The following is a 15,219-nucleotide window of genomic DNA, read 5'->3' on the forward strand; positions in this document are numbered from 1 at the left end:
GGCTGGCATCCACTGTTATCTCTATCTCCTCTGACAAACTGAAGAAAGCCATGTTGGTGGCGGATGCAATGTTCACCCGTATCACCTCAAAGCTTGCTTTACATTCAGGAGTCCAGAGGAACTCCCGCTTGCCTCTGGTGAGTTCCTGGAGTGGAGCACTCACTGTTGCATAGTTCTCTAGGTATCACGAACAGTAGCTCATGAGGTCAAAGAACAACCTCAGGTTGGATATGTGCGTTGGACACAGAGCTACATTCAAAGCAGCAACCTTGTCTGGATCTGGGTCAGTGGTGGAAGTTGGCGGGAGCAGTCGGGAGCAGTGCTCCTCTACTTCTTTTAATTACGTTTTACTGTTCCCATACTTTTATTTGAAAAAGGAACTGTTCTGGGATGGTTTAGTTTTAAAACAAAAGTGTAGGAACTTTCGCTTTCAGTGCACTGCACTTAGCGTTCCCCTAAACAGAAGGAGCATGTGTTTTGTGCTTTATATTGTGTGTGTGAGGGGAGTGGCGATGGGGTTTTTGAGGAGCGGTGCAGGCCAGTAGGGTACATAGTTCCACTACTTCTTTTTGTACACTTCGACCACTGATCTGGGTGCATGCCTTGTTCTGAAAATATGTGGCAGAAGAATCTGTTTTCTTCCTGAACTCACATTTGTCATTGTTGAGCGTCACTCGGCAGCCTCAAGGGCCAAACAGACTTGGTGTAGTGTTTCGTCATGTTCTTGTGTTGTCTTGTCAAATACTAAAATTGCTGTAATTGAGGCAGTTGGCGATATGCTTGATGACCTGGTGTATTTCCTTTCTGCAATATCTCTGCTGCCGAAGATATTCCGAAATTCAGTGGGCCCCACCACAGGCTCAATGATGTTCCAATCCAGCAGCCATCTGATTTCCGCCTCCACTTGTTTTTGAATATTGATTGGAATGCCCCGATAGGGTTGGCTGACTGGTTTGACCATTGGGTCAATGTGTAAATGAATCTTGCAGTTGCAGAGCTTGTCCAGGCCCTTGAAGAGGACAGGGAACATCTTTACAGCATCGCCCTTAGGATCCATGTAGTAAAGGATATGTCTGAGGCCCATGTCATTTGCAGACCGGAGACTCAGGATGCATCCATTGTTGGCTTCGGTGGACAGTACATGCAGCTGGATGTGGGTAGTATGCGATTTGTGTGCTCAGATTGTCGTGAACATGCCTTTGGTGGGCAACAGCGTATTGGAGCCATATGGATACATTTCCACAGAGGATGGATGTAGAATTGGTGGGTGTGGCAGCAATTTATAGGCATCTTCACTCATCACATTCATTTTCGTGCTGGTGTCGAATATGAACTCTGTCAGCGTGTTATTTACCTGCAGGATTCCTTTTGCGACCTCATTCCCCAGGGCTCACACATATCCCTTGTTCCATTGTGCTAGACCCTGAAGACCCTCACGCATGGAAACAAGGCACAATCACCACACACAAACTGATACGACAGACACAAGGTTTAATTCCCAAAATCTAGGTTTTATTGCAAAGCAAATATTCTCAGTCGGCCGACTGGGTCTCATGTCTCGCAATGTGTGTCACCCAGACCTCGTGAGACGCAAGAGAGCGTGCATTCTACAACAGCATCATATATACAAATAGACAATAATTCTATCAGTTTGTGACACATCAAAACCGCCCATAATGTTTCTTCTTGAGCTAGGGTTCGGTGATTGACAATTATGACAAATATGACACCTTCTGAGATGTTTCTTTGTTAATCTATATTCCTTGATTTAGCAACAGTTGCAGTTTGTAAGACACAGACAGGATTCTTTGTTACAGAGAACATAGTGCACTTGTTTAGTGAACAGACCACGTTTGTAGGAGAGACACATTCCAACACATGCTATCTTCTAGTTTATATTCATGAACAAAGGGTCAGTCTGATCTAGGCGGGTCCAAAGAGGGGGGCTGTAAGGAGAGTATAATTCATGCCTTTAACGGTCTGTTGTACAGCTTCAGCGAGACCAGCTGGCACCTGGCTTGGTGATTAAATGCCTCTCGGCTCGCCTTCAAGGACTTGTGAGGGAGGAAAACCATGTATTTCTGCCTGGGCTGGCCTCTCAACATGTAACTTGTGGCCTTGCTCTGTGCAGGAGCAGAACGAAATATAATATATGTTTGCAAAGCGTTTGAACAGAAAAGCACAAGAAAGCAAAATGGCAGATTCTGTGAGCAGAAAATGGACGCTCTATGGTTATGCTGACGATTCTGTACCGGTGATGCTGGGCATATGATGCAATTGGTTTTCGGTATTTTCTGGACTCACAAACCCTCCTTTTGGCCGTAAGTGAAGAGCATCAACCATAGATCACATCCTCCTCTTCCCCTGACCACGTATCTAATTCTAAACTATGCATACTACTGTAATCGTCATCATCAATATTAATTGACATAAACTCTTTCATAGTTTATGTTTCGTTATTTGCATTTGTATCCACTTTGGGATTTCTTTTCTCTGTTACCATGTGTATGCATTCATCAGTTATTTCAGAGCAAATAATTGGTAGGCAGTGTATGCAACAACAAGATGTCATGAACATTCTGAGTACCGTTGCTAAAATTGCAGCTAGTTTCCATCCCCATGAGCTTAGTAACTCCCAAAACCAGGAACTTATATTCAGTTCCCAACCACCGGTCGAGGGATGAAGGTCAGGACTCAGAATGTGTAACTTCTTTATTGCCTCAAAAATCGTAGGGGAGGAGTCACGTACAAATATGCAGCACGCTGACCCCTCAATTTTGCAAACACCTCCACGGTCAGCCAAAACTATATCAAAAACCATTCTATTCCGAGGTGTCATTAATCTATTTGCCTTCTCTTCTAGGGTCATATTATATAATATATCAGTTGTTCCATTTATCATTTTTTCTAAAATTCTTGACATTCTTTTTATATTATAAGAGTTTATTGTTTTGGCCGAATATGGTATAAATGATTTTGCTATGTCTCCCGCAAAAATCCTGCTTCATCATCCCGCCGAGGCCTTGATCTCGATAATTTTGATATATCTGATGTTTTGGAAAGGAATACCCCCGGGAAGAGGATCTCTAAGTAACATGTTCCACCCCAATTTCTAGGTAACCAGGGATAAGCTTTTTCTCCACATACAAAATAAACGGGGCACCTACATATATCGTTTTTTCTTCTCTCTCAAGTACTGCAATATTCTTGCATCTATCGAATGTCCCTACTGAATAGGAACCTTTCTTTCGTAAACAAAATGGAACATTGTGAGGATTATAATTTATTCTATATGAGGGGGGCACTACAGCTTTGTTCCCTACTGGGTTCATGTGAAACGTGATTACAGATGACTTACAAGGCATATACAGTCTGTCTACTGGCGTTACTACTGGTTTTATCACTCTTGCTCTGTTAAATATGGAACAACCTACAGGTTCCATTACCACTTTCTCAAATTCATCTATGTTTGTCTTGTCTATTTGAACTGTGTCACTCTTATTCCTCTTTCCATAAAAGAGTGCACTTGGTGATGCATAGCATGCTGTATTAAGGGGTAATGGCTGTACATACCAACCTATTCCTTTTCCGCCATGCTGGGGTAAATGGGTGCAGACCCAGCAGTTAGTCTTGTTCAAGATTGAGTGAGTCATATTCATAATTAAAAGCAACGTGTTATTACCATAACCTTCCCTGTGTCTTTCTTCTATTGGTGGGAGTGTAGAAGAGAGTACATGGACTGGACTGTCTGTGACAGGTGCTTTCGTGGCAGGCAAAAGAGAACTCAAAGGGTGCACGCTCTCCAAATACCATAATACTGGGATAATGGTACACAGAATACACAGAAGTGTTGTAATCATCAGCATTAATTTCTCACAGCAACTCTTTCTAGATTTTTTTATAGTCTCAATATCTATTACATCATCAGCATTGGTGCAGGAGGGGACAGAAGCAAGTATGGGCATTGTGTGCAATTCTTCTTCTCCAACAATGTTCGTCATGAATACTTCTCACAGCAGCGCTCGTTGAGACACCAATATGTTTGAAGAGGTTAACAAAGTGTTTAGGCCAGTTCTCGGCAGCCTTGATTGCTAAACTTGTGGCAAAATTATCGTGCCTCTGCACATTGCTCAAAAGACTCCAGAACAAACATCAATTGCCTTTGTACCATAAGCGCCCTGCTTGTTCGCACGGGGTGATAAACAAATGGATTTTTATTTTCAAAGATAGCAGTGGGAAGCCGTGCTCCAGAGCTCCCAGATTGGTACAGCCCCCATACTCCACTTCCCTAGGCCTCCGATTCCCAATTCATCGGTGATGGGAATAGAGGCAACAACAAAACGCAAAGATCAGATCACTTTCGATTTTTGAGAATGTAGGTTGTACCTTATCGCTCCAGGTACTGTGTGATCAATGAACAGTGCAGATGTACTTCCAGATGTAGGCTCAGTGTCAGCCTGTGATACAGCAAGTGACGATGCAGGCTTTATGACAGCCTGCAATGATTCAGATTCAGCTGGGCAAAGTTGGGGCACATTTAGCCCTTTCTCCTTTTTAGCAATCTTCTCAGTCTTTCTCTCAGGCTCAGGCAGAATTTGTGGCAGAGAACTGGCAATGGTGTCTTTCGAGTCGGGGCAGCTGTTTCTTTCTGGTCGTCTGGATCAGGCAGTTCTCTCAATGGCGATGGAATTCTTTTCCGGTGGGTGGTATGGATCCACGCCTTACGACCACCCACACGAACTGCAGTCTGTGTTGCCAGAAGTATCTGATAAGGCCCCCACCACCTCGGTGCAAGTGATGATTTTCTCTCGAAATTTTAAACCGTGATCCACTCGCCTGTATATCGGACAGGAAGAGCCTCCCGCACCTGCTGATGAATCAAAATGAGCTTCTGCGTTAGAATGTCACAGTATGTACTAAGCACAGTGTATTCAACTTCACTCAAGCGCCTAGGCCGTGGTGCACACCAAACATTAGCAGGTCTCCCCATGACCATCGCGTATGGGGAGAGTCAGGTCCTTGCTTGCACAGATGTGCGCATACACAACAAAGCTAAAGACAGTGCATCTGTCCATTTTAATTGACTTCCTGAACAGATCTTACTTATTTTATTCTTTAAAATGCCATTTTTGATGTTCAGCAAGACCGGAACTCATCGGGTACCTGGCAGAATGGAATCGTTTATCAATCTGAAGGCCTGCACAAATCTATAATATCACGGCGGCAACAAAATGCGGCCCGTTGTCTGACCATATGACCCGTGGCAGGCCAAATCTGGAAAAATACTCTTTTAGCATCACTTTTGCTGTGCTTATTGCTGTGAAGTCTTTGAGCGCGTATGCTTCCACCCATTTACTGAATGCACAGACTACCACCAGGATGTATTTAATAATCTGACATCTTTCCATTTCTATTCAATCAAAATGGATGACTTCAAAGGGCATAGGGGGGGGGGGGCAAAACTACCTGTCGGAGTAGCTGTTCATTTTCCAATATTATGTTGCAAACAAGTCAAACAATTCTTGACTAGCCTCTCGGCATTTTTCCTAATGTGTGGGTTCTTCCATACTGTAGCGAGATGCTGAATTATTTTCTTGGCACATATGTGTGTGGGGCTGTGGGCCATGGTGACCATTGCAGTTACGTAGGAGTTTGGCAGCATCCACTTTCTACTTTCTTTTTCCACCCAGCAACCTTCTACGTCTAACTCTGCAGAGCCCTCAGCCCACCCTTTTATTTCATCGGCAGTTGCTTCCGCCTGTATCTCTTTGACTGTGGTAACCCCATTCTCTATCATGCAGGGCACTTCTTCTGACGGAACTATCAACATTTTCGTGTGCAAATCAGTGGCAGTTTGTTTCGCAATTTTGTCTGCAAATGTGTTTCCTTTTCCAACGTTAATGTTACTTTCTTATGCGCTTTGCATTTCATTATTGCTAGCCGCTTCGAACACGTGAGTGCAGACAACAATCATGCTATCAAAGGGCCATGTTGAATTTTTTGTTCCATGTGATGTTAGAAAATCCCTCTCAGTCGACCAAAATTGTGTACCACCCCGAATGCATACTGACAGTCAATATATATGTTTACATTCAGATTTTCAGAAATTTCACATGCTCTTGTCAATGCTATTATTTCTGCAGCCTAAGCTGAATTGTATGGAATTCTTTTGCTCTCCACAATACTCTTCAGTGTCGCGATGGCATAGGCAGCAGTTGACGTGCCATCGAGCAATTTAAAACAGGAACCGTCACAAAACAGTTCTCCGTCTGGCTCTTTCTGTGGGGTGTCTGTTAGGTCAATTCTCCCTTTCGTTTCTTGTTCAGTAACCATTATACAATCATGGGGTGGTATTTTTTTTTCTCACCCGTATCTTCATTGGGAGGGGGCAGTAACTCTGCAGGATTCAAAGCGCAACATCTCTGAATTTGAATATGTGGTGCAAAGAGGACAATTTCGTATCTAGTCAATCTGGCTGATGTAAGATGTTGCGTCTGCATTCTATTTAAAAGAACGTCTACTGTATGGGGCCCCATTAAGGTTAAGGCGTGACCCAAAAACATTCCCTCGGTTTGTTTTACTGACGCGGCAGCCACAGCGACAGCTCGCAAACAGCGTGGCAACGCACAAGCGACAGGATCCAGCTCGGAAGATACATAACCGCATGGTCTATTTCTTCCTCCTTGTTCCTGAGTCAAAACAGCCAGCGCACAGCCATCATTTTCATGCACAAATAACTTGAAATCCTTTTCATAATTTGGTATGCCCAAAACTGGAGCTGAGCAACGCAACTTTGAGCAGATCAAATGCATTCTGACACTCCTCACTCCATGGTAAAGGCAAAGCAATATCCTTCCTTGTCAATGCCACCATTGGTTTCACAATCATAGGGAAATTCTCTATCCACTGCCTGCAATATGAAGCCATGCCTATTATGGCTCTTACTTCTTTCTGTATCTTTGGAATAGGCATACCAGAGATACTTTCTACTCTTTCAGGTGTCAGTCTCCTTCCCTTTTTCGAAAGGAGGTAGCCCAAATAGGCCACTTCCTTTCGACAATACTGACATTTTTTCAATGACGCTTTATGTCCAGGTGCAGCCAAATGTGTTAACAATTTAACAGTACTCTCTTTGCAAATGTCTTCTGTGTCTGCTGTAATTAACAGATCGTCAATGTGTTGTAATAGTACACAACTTGCTGGTAGTTCTAACATGTCTAGCTGCTCTTTTAGTGCTCTGCTATAAATACTCGGGCTCTCAGTGTAACCTTGTGGAATTCGTGTGAATGTGAAAGAACGCCCTCCTGGTGTGAAAGCAAATAGATAACTGTTATCTGGATGTACTGGGATACTAGAAAATGCATTCTTAAGATCTACGACACTAAAATGTGAAGCAGAGGCTGGAATCATTGTCAGAATTGTAGGGGATGAACTACCTTATTCAATTAATCAATTATGAAATGATACGGTATTTCATTACCTCCTTTCTTATGAACTGGAAGAATCAGACTATTGCAGGTGTTACCAGTAATCTGTTAAATTACGTTTCGTTTAACCAAATCAGAAACAATGCATTTCAATGCTTTCTCACCTTCTACTGAAATTTATACTGTGGGATACGTGGCAATATGACTCTCTCTTTCAAAACAACTCTCACTGGCTCTATTTTTAAACAACCAACATCGTTATCATTCATTGCCAATATGCAAGTCGGTACATTACTTAACTCAGTTGGTAATGGCTTAGACAAAAATTGTTATACTGGCATTTTTTGTGGTGCAATTGTCAAAAACACTCCATCAGGCGAACAATGAATAACCGCACTTAATTTTTTCAACAAATTTAACCCCAATAAATTCTCGCTACAATGTTGTGTTAAAAGGAAGGGGTGGGATTGGCCACCAGGGGGCGCACGGATGTACACCTCCTCTGTGTGAGCTCTCTCTCAGAGGGTCCGCGATGTGAATTGAGCCCCCACTTCGCGAACCCCCCGGACTGAAAATCAAAGAGGTGCTGCATGAAGGTGCCCCCCCCTCAGCAGGAGAAAACCCAGACAGCATGGGACCGGGGAAAGAGAAGAAATCATTGTGTGAAGCCCGACGCACAACGTAGCTGATAAAGAGGAAAGTGAAACTACATGGGCCCACACAGAAGTTCATAGAGACGGTGCCGGATCCACCAGACGTACGGACACTAATATTGGAGACACTCCGCTTGGCCCCCGCTTCATCGCTAGAACATCTGAGCTGGGAAGCATCTATCCGCGACGGGAGCAGAGCGAACGCTCCCCATCAGCATCTGACACACGAACCTCTAGATAACACAGAGCCCAGCACTGTCCCATCCACATCGGACGAGTGCCACAAAGCCCCCTGGGACCAGCGTGGACAGCGGACCACAGGCCTCCCTCGGGTTGCGGACCCCGGAATAGGGGTGAAATGCCGGCTGACGGAGGGACCCACGGGGGGAGGCCCCTGTCTCCGCGGGGTACCCAGCTGTCCCAGCACAGCCCCTCAGACGGCGGCGGGTGCGCTGCAGAGGCCCGTGCGCTGCCCTCGGGTCCACCAACATGGCAGCTGGTGAGGGTCCAGATTGCACATCAAGTACCAAGTCGCCCGGCCGGCTGCGCGTGAGCAGTGTGGGGGCATCTCCTTTGCCCCGAAACATCTGCGTGTCAACTTGGGACACCCGCACACAGGAACAGGTGTCTGGCGTGGTGAGAGGGAAAGGGCGCCACAGCAGCCCGCTGGCCCACGCAGAGCACATGAGGCGGATCCACCGCACCAACGCTTAGCGAATATGAGGGGAGCAAGTGCATAATGTGGAAGGCCTAACACGTGAAAGCAAGCAGTAATACACACTGCAGGGGGGTGTGGTAAGAAGCTGGAAGGGGGCAAACACCTTGAAACCCAACCCCACCCCCGCAGGGGGGCACTTAAAAGACTGAGAAAACGCCAATACATAAGAAAAGGCACCGCAGGAGTGCTCCATGCTATGGACAAGACATAGTGGTCCAAGAGACCTGAAGATAACGCAAAGCAACAAATTTAGAGACAAAGCATCACCCCTCCACCACGAGTCACACTGATACGCCGTATCACAAATCAGTGAAACACTGATACATACCTGGAAAAAGCCACTCAAGGACATACCCTACTGAGAGCGAGACTCAAAGCGCCAATCCCACAACAAAGGGCAACAAACAGAGGCACTAAGGACCACTACCTGGAACGCAACACTCTCACAACACGCAAAGCCAGCCTGGCCCTCGCACAAGTATCCTAGAGCATTGAGGTCTGCCCCAGCGCCCAAACCACAGAGCCTCCAGTGTTGGTGCTTCCTAACACCTCAAATTACCTGCAATGGTCCACTAGCCCTACCAACCAGTGAACACTGAGCTTTAAACAAACCGTGCATGGAACAACAATTCCTCATGCCAGCACCCCCTGTGAGGCACGTCTCCAGACGGACCCTCCAGAGAATGAGCCCTCCCACACTGTGGATCAACTATTGAACCCCACAGATGTCTCTGCAGCCACATCAGGAGCCACGCAAAGGTCTGGACGCTTGGACCTCCCCTGCTCCAGCTAGCCCGCACTGCTACAAAGAGGGTAAGGCCCCCGATTACGGGGCATGTGCCTCCTATAAATTGGGACCCACTCTATGGACACTAAAAGTATGCTCGCCAAGTACACTTACATTCCACTCTCCCTGACTCCTGAACAGAGTGAAACAATGTCAACAGAGGCCGGAGAGGCGGGTGCCGTAGCCACTAAAGGAGACATTGCTGCATTGTTCTCTGAGATAAAGAATCTAGGGGCCAACTTGGGTGGCAAGATTGATAGGATCACCCAGAGAATGGACAACTTCGAAGAGAGATTGGAAGGTGTCGAGAACAATCAGGCCTCAATAGACACCCTTGAAGCCCAAATGGACTCGAGAATTCGTAATATTGAAAGAAAGGAGGAGATACACCTAAAAATGGACAATTTGGAAAACAGAGAAAGAAGAAACAACCTCCGATTTTCAGAGTCCGAGGGAGAAACAGAGGACTCACTTAAAACCACAATACACAACATCATAAAAAATCCTAATGGCAGATGAGGAGATAGTTGAACCCAAAACGGAGCGGATTCACAGGGCGGGTGGACCCCCCGGTGGACCATGCTCCGTCCTCGCAAGATTCCACCGATACCAGGATAGGAACAGGATCCTGACCAAGGCCAGGTCTGGAGACTCGATCACATTAGAAGGTGCCCAAATCACTATCTTCGAGGATCTATCCTCACTCACGCTCGCGCTGAGGCACCTTTGCAGTCCCCTGACTAAGTGGCTAAAGCAACAGGGCACAAGATACAGGTGGGGATACCCCTTCTCCCTCACATTTGAACATGGCAGCACAAAGATAATCCTCCGGTCCGAGCAAGAGATCAAGGACTGCATTGCGGACATTCTCGGAGTGGTCCCAAACAAGGGTGAAGGAAACGACTCTGAACAGCCAGGAATGCAGTGGGAGCTCCATGGCCCTAAAAGAAGACAGGTGAAAGGATCAAGAAAATATAGACGACCGAACAACACACCTGATAAAGGAAAATGAATGAATTCCTCACAAACCTCGCAGACCAATTGATTGAAACCAGCGCCTGGGGAGTCCAAGAATAGGCACCCACAGCCGCAGGGTGATAGGATCACTGGCAGGACGATGGCTCCCGTCTGCAAAATCCCCTCCCGAAGGAGGGGGAAACAAACATCTGAAGAAAGGGCCACTTTATGGTTAAATGTTGCAATATATGATATGGGGGTAGGAGGGACGGGAAAGAGGGGCTCATTTATATGTTACGATAGTATATGTCATGACCTACAGAATGCGCCCCTTTTGGACTTCCTGGTCCTTGTCTCAGCGGGGCTTACACTCCCATGTACTCCCAACATGGCCATCCAGCATGAAACACCTTCCTCGCTCCACACGTTGGACGTAGCGTTTTCTATTAATAGACCACGCGCCCCGAGGCTCCGCGCGTCTCAATGCTAGTGCGAAGTAGCGACCAGACGTGTGCTCCGTAGCTCGCGGTATTATTTTCCCTGCTTCTGTCCCTTCTAAACTCCATTCCTAGTCCCTCTCCTTTCCTTCTTACTTCCTGGACTCGTGTGCTATGTAGTGCACCCTCTTACTTTCCTGGATCGTTGCATCCCGGAACTTGAACGCACTCTGGAGTCGGAAGAGACTTGTGCAGCCTTATTCAAGACCCGATCCATCCGCAAGAAGGCATTGACCAAGAAATCCAACAAAGATTGTACTCAGGTGAGAAGGGGGGAACTCCTTGACAGTTTGAGACACCACCCGACCGAACTCGATATGGACTTGGAAGCGGCCGTTCAGGACCTGATGCGTGGCATGCAAGAACTATCAACCGAGGTACAGGATCTCAAAGCGGAAAACGCCGCTCTTAAACAATTGGTTCTATCCCATGATTCTGCCACAAAAGAAAGTGTGTTGCTGGGCGGCATAGTTGACAAATACGATGGGTCGGCAAAAACCCTTTGTGGATTCCTGGATTCATGTTTGGTCCACTTTACCTTTAAGCCCTACTACTTTTCGTCTTCCAGAGCTAAAGTGGGTTTCATCATGTCTCACCTTCCAGGAAATGCATTAACCTGGGCTACGCCCCTCGTTAATTCTGGTGATGCCCTCCTAGATGACTATGATGGGTTCATGCAGGACCTTAAAACCATGTTTGATCGCCCATGGCAGGTCTATAGTGCCCAGGAATGCCTGTTAGACTTCCAGCGGTGCTCCCAGGATATGCTCACCTTTGTAACCCGATTCAAGCAATTAGCCAAGGAAGCTGATTGGTCCCCTGAGGCGAGTTTTACCCTTTTCAGGAGAGGACTGAATGAGGAGATTAAGGATGAGTTAGCCCGAGTGGCTCGCCCAAACTCATTCCAGGCACTAATGGACCTTGCCATGCAAATAGACTTTCGAATCCAGGAAAGGAAGGCAGAGAAGAAGAAATCCAGAGGAAATCCTCCAAAAGTGTCCTTTGAGAGTACCACCAAGACGAACACAAACCCAGGATCAGTCACTGAACCAGAACCCATGCAGATAGGAGCCTTCTGTGGACCTATATCCCCGCAAGAAAGGATGAGAAGCATCCATACGGGGTTGTGCATATATTGTGCCTCAGATAAACACTTGGTTAGGGAGTGTCCTCTAGCCCCTCCTCGGCATTCGGTAAACGCCAGCTCCCGATCCTAGGTGGAGCAGAGCTTCGGGAGAGAGATGTTTGCTCCACATCAATTCCATCCTTGAACTCTCCTGGACAAAACAATTTGGTGATACTGCAGGCCTTCCTATCCCCCTCCAAGAATAAGACCTATTCCATCTTGCCCTTGGTAGACTGCAGGGCTATGGGAATTTTCATTGATCAAGATTGGGTTGTTAGTCATCATATTCCATATGAGACACGAAGCACCATGCAGCCAGTGGAACAATCGAGATCCCGCTTTCTATAAACCATCATCAAGAGCAGATCAGATTTGACATCATTAAGTCTGCTCATTACCCCATGGTATTGGGTATGCCCTGGTTACAGAAGCACAATCCATATATCAACTGGACAGCAGGATCACTATTCCTAGGCTCAGAGTTTTGTATGTCTTACTGTCTATTCCTGGATCCCTCCTTGACACCCCCTAAAGAACCACCAAGAGACCAGCAAACACCACTCATGGTTTCCAATATCATACAAGTTCCTGAGGCCTATCAAGGATATGCTGATATATTTTCAACTACCATAGTCCAGGCCTTATACCCTCACAGACATGAAGACTGCGCCATAGATACAGATCCCTCAGCAGTGATTCCCTTCGGCAGAATTTTCATCCTTTCCGAACCTGAAAAGAAGGCCCTCCGAGAATACCGGGATACCAACCTTGGAAATGGCACCATAAGACCTTCAAAATCTCCAGGGGGTGCTTCGTTGTTCTTTGTTTCCCAAGAAGGACACCAAGGAACTCAGACCTTGCCTCGACTATCGTGGCTTAAATCAATGCACCCTCAAAGACCGGTACCCATTGCCCTTGGTCTCGAATATCCTGGAAGCTGTGAGAGGCACCGTAATATTCACGAAGTTGGATCTCCGGGGTGCCTACCATTTGATCTGTGTCCGAGATGGAGACGAATGGAAAAAAGCCTTTTAGAACACCCTTTGGTCACTATGAATATCTAGTCATGCCCTTTGGTCTAGCTAATGCCCCCGCAGTTTTTCAACGTTTCATGGATAGGGTGTTCTCAGACATGTTATTCCTCTTCGTCATTGTCTATCTGGACGACATATTGATCTTTTCCAAGGACCTTCTAAAGCATGAAGAACATGTAAAGGCAGTATTGCAACGACTCAGTGAACACAAACTTTTAGCCAAACCCGAAAAAATGCTTGTTTCACATTACTTCTGTTCACTACCTAGGATTCATCCTAAGCCCAGAAGGAATTGGTATGGACCCTTCAAAGGTAAAGGCCATACTGGCATGACCCGCTACCACGTCTGTGAAAGAAGTTCAATCCTTCCTGGGGCTTGCCAATTTCTACCGGAAGTTCATATCCACCTTTTCCGAGATCGTTCAGCCGATCGTTGCTCTCTTGAAGAAAGACACCCCCTTTATCTCGTGTACACCGCAAGATAAGACATTCCAACATTTAAAGGCAGAGTTCACGCAAGCCCCCATCTTAGCCCAACCGACATAAATCGACCATTCCTAGTGGAAACGGATGCCTCTAACTATGCCATAGGAGCGGTGTTGAAGCAGGAATTTGGGGATAAACTGGAACACCCCATTGCTTACCTTTCACGAGCCCTGACTCCCAGTGAGACACACTACTCCGTCCTGGAAAAGGAACTGTTAGCCATCCACCAAGTCTTCACTGAATGGCGACATCTACTTCTGGGTGCTAGACATCCAGTTCAGGTCCGCACGGACCATCGGAATCATCAAATTCTACAGTTATTGGAGTGTAGGAACAGTCGCCAGGCACGTTGGGCCTACTTCTTTGCCCAGTACCAGTTCCACATCACTCATGTTCCTGGATCACAAAACCTGATTGCTGACGCCTTATCTCGACGTCCTGACTATGTAACTACTGAAGATAGGGCCTACCCTAAGATGTTACCCCACATGATCTTTGTAGCTCAAGCACTCAATCTCCTGGAAGAAATTCGAGTGCAAACCCAATCCTCTGATCTGTGGAAGGATATTTCAAGGAAGAATCAATGGAATCTAAGAGTCAAGGAAGGATATTTATTTAAGGACAATGCACTGGTCATTCTCACACAGAAATTACAACAAAGAATAATAAACCTCTGTCATGATACCCTTCACTCCCGACATCGTGGCATAACCAACACCCTCCGCCTCATACAAAGACAGTTTTGGTGGCCTGGAATGAAGACCAACGTACAGCAGTACGTCCAAGTTTGTGCTATCTGTAGTCAAAATAAACATGATAACAAGAGACCGGCGGGTCTTCTACTGCAACCTACACTGCCACCAAGGCCATGGGAATTCATTGCTACAGACTTCATTGTGGAATTACCACCTTCCCGAGGATACACGACCATCATGGTTACCATTGACTTGTTCACTCATATGGCTCATTTTACACTCCTGTGTAAGTTACCATCCTCGTCCGAACTTGCTGGAATCTTTCTGGAACACATATTCCGTCTGCATGGACTTCCTTCCAAGATGATTTCTGATCGAGGACCTCAATACGTCTCACAATTCTGGAAACATATTTGTCGCATTTTGGGAATCCAACACGCCCTCTCATCAGGTTATCATCCCCAAACCAATGGGGCCACAGAACGTGCTAATCAGACCCTGGAACAGTATCTTAGATGTTTCGCCACCAAGGTTCAGGATCACTGGTCGCTCCTGATACCTGTGGCTGAATTCGCTTACAACAATTCCGATCATTCAGCACTTAAAACCAGTCCCTTTTATTGTAGCCAAGGTTTCCATCCATCGGTTCTCCCTCATCCCACGCCGGTACCTACTGTCGACTCCTGGATCGAAACCCTCATCAACGTACACTAGGAGGCCAAAGAAAACTTAGAGAAGGCCAGAGCACAGACTAAGAGGAATGCGGATTCCAAAAGAGGCCTTCTTATGCACATGGTGATCAAGTCTGGTTGTCCTCGAAATTACTACCCCGACACCTA

This window comes from Ambystoma mexicanum, chromosome 6p (genome assembly GCF_040938575.1).
Source record: "Ambystoma mexicanum isolate Mex_15411 chromosome 6p, UKY_AmexF1_1, whole genome shotgun sequence".
In the NCBI taxonomy this organism is placed as follows: Eukaryota; Metazoa; Chordata; class Amphibia; order Caudata; family Ambystomatidae; genus Ambystoma; species Ambystoma mexicanum.